Here is a 6,000-nt window from a genome sequence, read left to right on the forward strand (position 1 = left end):
CGCGGTGGTTAGAGGGCCGTCTGGCAGAGTCAGCCACAGCTGGCGGTGTGTTAGCTAGCAGTGTTCAACAAGTATACACTGTATCCATGTACAATAAAAATAATGCTCCTGTCATTAAAGCAACCAGATCCTTGTTTGCTCATTTTTGCATCAGGATGTTAGCTCAGCGCTGCCTTGCTGAGTAAATTCAACAGAGCAGAATCATATCAGGTTCAAGTGTGACAGAGTTTGATTGCCCTGTTTGATCACCAGGCTCCATCTTAGGCTTCCGTCACAATGTGATCTATTTTGGTTTGAAAATAATATCTATTTTTGTTAGGTGTCCCTATCCTGGGGGTCAGACTGGCGGACAGCGCAGGTTATCTGTGCTCAGCTTCCTCCATAACACTTGAAGGGACAAATACCTTTCTATAGCCGTCACCGAGGAGCTGTGCAATCCTTATCTGACTGCCCACACGCCCAGCAGAGCTCCTGAAAATTTTGATATGGGCTCCCTGGAAAAGAAATCTATACGTCTGTGCTTGGCTTTTCACGCTACCAGCAGTGTTGACCCAGCTGTGCATAAACAGCCCCCTCCCCCCTCTGATTTTACTGGCAGTGGTGTAAAATCAGATTAAATATTCATGTTTCTCTGCAGTCCAGACGTCAGCTCACCCTCACAAGAAGAAGCAGAGATCTGCAGCGGCGTCCGAAAGCCCAAACCGGCCACACTGTCTTTCGCTGGAGTTGAGGAGTCGGCCCAGTGTTCAGAACCAAACAATCATTAATGGTCGACATTGATGGAAGGTCGTCGCTATCTCCTGCCACAGCACAACGCGGCAATCACCCAGCTGCAGCTCACTGGATTTGACCTTTCGCTCTAAAACTGAGCCTCTCCACACAAAGAGTGGGAGTGTGTATCCTGGTTACCATTTTTTATGACAACCCAGGGTTAGAAACAAGTCTGTCTGTGTCTGGGGAAGTTTGGTTCGTTTGACTGTCACTTGTTGGGGTCATCCGTGTTTGTTATTGTTTTTACTTCATCAAAACCTGATGAGTTTCAGTGCGGATGCCAAACTTTGAGGACTAGTTGAAAGAAAAAATAATTTTTCATGAACACAATTAGAAAAAAACAAACCCTCACATGCTAAATGTAGTTTAATACAAGCAATCATTCAGAAACCCTTTGTAATTGAAACACCTGACAAATGGAAGACTTTTATTTTTAAATACAAAATGATATAAAACCGACGTCCGACCAGATGTTTTGATACAGCGAGACATTCAGCAGCTGGTAGCTTCTTCAAATTCGGCTACATTTTTGTTTTATAACTTGCTGAAAACAAATATTACCTATGACGAAGATGCATTCATCAACCTTAGAGAAGAAGATGTGGGATTTAGTTTAAGAGCAGCAGTCATGAAGTGTAGTGTAACATGAAGGAGCTCATAAGCTCTCTGTTGTTTTTATGCCACCCTGCGTTGCATGATGACGAATAAATTACCTTGAACGCTTAGCTTTAGCTTAGCTCAGCATAAAGACTGTTTGTTTCCCAAACCTGGAGCCGTACAAGTCCCGCAGGGAGGGCAGATCAGCTTCAAGTTGTCGCAGGAAGTACAACATCTGCCGATCCTTTTTCTGGGTGGTAACTACATGGGTGGACCACCTCAGGTCCTGGGAGATCGTAGTTTCAAGAAACACTATCAAGCAATCACACAAACACAATTAAAGAAACAAGATAACAAGGAATACATCAGGTTTCTTAAATGGTTCTGTTTTACTGAGATTTCATAGCGGAGAGCAGTAACTTTCTGAAGTCTGCTCATCATGAATTTTGACAGAGTCAGGCTAGCTGTTTCCCCCTTTTGTCCAGTCTTTATGCTAAGCTATAGGCTGACTCCACCTACGCATGGAATAGATACACATGAGGCTATGAGATATCGATCCTCTCATCTAACTAATGGGATAAGAATTAGAAGATGTATCGTTTCCAATAATACTGAACTATTCTTTTTAAGTTTGTTATAAGCATACAAACACACTGGAGTGTGGCAGAAAAACCCAAACACAACATGTTGTTCCATCATTTAAGTCTTACTTTAAACCCTGATACTTGGCTGTAAAAGTGGGGGAGCATTTCTGCTTCATTTGCCTCGGTGAACTAGCGTCTCTTCTCGCTGTAAGCCTCTGACTATAAGAGTCTAATCCATTTTCGGTTGGTGGTATTGTCTCTGAGGATGTGCGTCAGTCAGCTGTCCGCGTGTGGCACAATGGGGCTCTGGCAGCCGGCTGTGCGGCCAACATGTCACATCCTGGTTGATGATAAGACTCACCGACCCTCAGTCTGTTGCACCACTGCTCGCAGATAAACATCTGAGTTCAGAGTGACAGTGTGGCACTCAAACATGTGAGAGTAAAGCAACAAAATTAGACCTGATTTTATAAAAAATAAGCTTATTGACATGCAGCAATGGATAAAAAAAGGGAACTGGTCTCAAATTTGACCATGAGTTTGAACAGTCAACACTGAGCTTGTAGAATCTATAGTAACCAGCAACAGCGGCGTAGATCCTTCCTCTTTTCACAGATCAGCTCAGTCAAATCATATTTAGATACTTGGGTTAAGATGACACACATGAACACACAGATCAGAGAGATTACACACGTCTTTAGTTGTGATGTGTGATCACATGCTGTTAACACTGAGGTCTATAAGCTGCTCCAGTCTTCTCTCCAGACTGACTCTTCATACAGGCCGATGATCATTTCAGTAACGTTCTATTTTGGTTTTTTACAGCTGTTTTGCAAAACTACCATGATGCAATGACAACGTGTTGTCATCCCAACCCACTTCCTTTCAAACTTAATGTAAGCGTTCAAACAGCGCCTGCATCAACATGTTGAGAAGCTGTTCTTCTTTCTCCTGAACTGTACCGGCACATAGTTCACTGCATCTATCAAAGCAAAAATGGACAGCTGTAATTCTGAAATACAACAGAGAGGAAGAGCTTTTCCCAACTGGGCCCAATTTTCATGAAGGCATCCTGACATCAACTGAATCTAATCTGAAGTTGTAAATCATCTGTGGACCAAACTGGCCCCTGTTTATTTGGAAAATCTAATCCATTTAATTATGAGCTGTAGCAATAAGCAGAGGCTCTATGTTCAAGTTTCCACCTGGGAAATGCTTCATATTAAGCTCCTTGTAAGTCATTATAAGATGCTTATTAACACTATGATGTGCAAAAGGAGAAGTTCACCCTAAAGGTTAAAATTCAGTCATTATCCGCAGCACTCGCCCCCATGCTGATGATTAACATTGATATCTTCACTGCTTTTCCGACGCTGAAAGCTGTAGCATGCACCCTGTCTGAATTGGTGCACGAGCTCGGTTGCACATCAAGGGTGTTAATAACGTCTTATCAATCTTTTTGATCGTGTTTGGTTTCTTGAGGCTTCTTGAGACTTGGATCGCACTGGACGAGCTGTACCGAGCCATTTTGTGTGTTTCTTTCCAGTTATTTTTCTACATTGTAAAACCAGGCCACATCTGCTGCAGCACTGTTTTGCTTACGAAGCTCCATAAATGTCTGATGGAGTGCGAAACTTCACCTGACCTTCCATCGGCTTTGGGGTGAGGGCTATGGACAATGAGATCCTTTCACCCATCATAGTGTTAATAAGCATCTTATAATGCTGACTTACAAGGAACTGAATGTGAAGCATTTCCCAAGTGGAAACTTGAACGTAGAGCCTCTGCTCATAATTAAATAAACTCCACAGAAATCCTGTTTTTGATAATCAGATTTTCCAACTAAACGGGGACCAGTTTGGTCCACAGATGATTTGCAATTTCAGATAAGTTTCAGTTGAAGTCAGGATGCCTTCATGAAAATTGGGCCCAATTGGGAAAAGCTCTTCCTCTGTGTTGGATTTCAGAATTACAGCGGTCCACTTCTGCTTTAATTGATGCAATGAACTACATGCCGTTACAGTTCAGGAGGAAGAAGAACAGCTTCTTAGCAATTTGTTGCAGATGCTGATTAGAGTTTCTGTAAAGTTTGAAAGGAAGTAGGCTGGGGTGACAAACTGTCGCAACATGTCGTTGCATCATGGTAGTTTTGCAAAACAGCTGTAAAAATAACTTGTCATTAATGTTAACAAAATAAATTGATTGGTTATTTCAAGACATTCATAAGGACTTGTTGGTGTTAATGAAAGCCTTTTGAGTTTGACTGACCTTTCCCTTTAATGCCATTGTTAAGCCTTTACCAAGATGTGTTGGTGCTTTATTAAGATTAAAATGATCATGTTCTGATAACAGTTAACTGTCTAATAAAGTATAAATCCAAGAATAAATGCATTATGCTAATAAGTATTTTAGCTGAAAACGTTCATATAATGACTGAAATGATCAACACAAAGTGGAGAAATAGCAGTTTGGACATTGGGATGTCTACGTTGTGTGTTTCAGAGATATATACTGAAGCTATTTGAAGCTCCAAATATCCTACTTTGGGTGTAAACTCCAACACACTCCTGGTGTCTGACCTCCCAGTCCAAACCTCTAGCTGCATGGCTAACTGAGCTGGTGATATGCTGCCACCTGTTTGTTTTAAGTTATTACAAATTGCACTGTTAATGTCTTCCTAACGCATAATAATGCTAATAAGCAAGGGACCCTTTCCCTTATTGACTGACACCTTATAAAAGGACCTTAATGTTACCCCAGCCTGTATGTGCATTTTGTTCCTGCAGGATGCATACACATTGTCTTTCCTGTGTGTGTAACATATATGTATAAACAGCCATGTCTCTCATCACACCTGAGGTGAGGAATCTCCACCTATAAGTACACACACTCTCTGTAGAGGAGAGCGAGACAGTAGGTCGAGGCTGGGCGTGGCCTGTGTGTGAATGTCTTCAGGTTGGAACTCGGATTTGCAGCGCAGTAGCTTCTGTGCAGAGGCAACAAGGGGCAGAGCTGTAGAAAATAATGTGTTTGGTGTGTGTGTAATGAGACAGTACTCGTCCAAGTCAATGTTGTGCATCCTCTCTTAGTGGGAGTTGTGGTGTTTACTGTATGCAGAGATGGTTTTGAAAGCAGGAGAGGGTTTGGGGGAGACTTTTCTTTTTATTATGCTCATTTTTAAGTTTATAATTTTATTTTGGGTTACTACTAGAATACGTTTACATGCTTTAATGCTCAAATAAACACATCAGTTTCAGCACCGTGCTCCCCCTCTGTCTGAAATGCTCTCTTATAGCTCCTGTCTCTTTAAGGCCCGCCTCCTGTATACCCAGTCAGTTCTGATTGGTCAGCTCACACACATCTGAGCCAGCACCTCACTGTGTCTCCAGTCGGCTCTGTCAGCTTTCAGCTTCCAGTTAGCTTCACTTCAGCCATGAATATAGGCAACAATAATTGAAATGTTATTGAGTCGTGTTTTCTGTGGGAGAGAGGAGTGTCTGTTGGTGTGGGCATTTTTAACACAAGGCCTCTGACACGCACAAGAACATTTATGAAACACTGAAGGAAAAGTATAATTTGTCTGTAAAAAACCCTCTAATATCGAAACCTCCTGACTGAAACAGTCTGTGTTCTGTGTAGCTGTGGTGCCACCATATTTTCCAAATCCTGTTGACTGTGCCCTCCAGGAAATCAAAGGGAGGCACCTTTTCCTCGCTGTTGGCTTTTCGGTCACGCGGTTCCTGTGAGCCAAAGGCAAACACACGGCGTGTGTGTGTGTGTGTCGATCCAACCGCTGCCTCATGGAGAAATTATGACTCCATGAACTTCGCCCCTGCCTCTCTGAGAACACAGTGAACAAGACGCAGAGAGCGCAGAGTCAAGTTGACACAGCGCAGGGAGAGAGACGGACATCCAGCGGATTAAACGCATCTTTGAGGAAATCCTCTCTCACACAGGGTGGCAGGAGCATCTTCATCTCTGCTGTCGACCAATCGGCGCTCTCTCTCCTCTTCAGCCAGACCCATGAGCAGCCTGAACACTCCCTCCT

The sequence above is a fragment of the Sparus aurata genome, chromosome 21 (genome assembly GCF_900880675.1).
Source record: "Sparus aurata chromosome 21, fSpaAur1.1, whole genome shotgun sequence".
Lineage (NCBI taxonomy): Eukaryota > Metazoa > Chordata > Actinopteri > Spariformes > Sparidae > Sparus > Sparus aurata.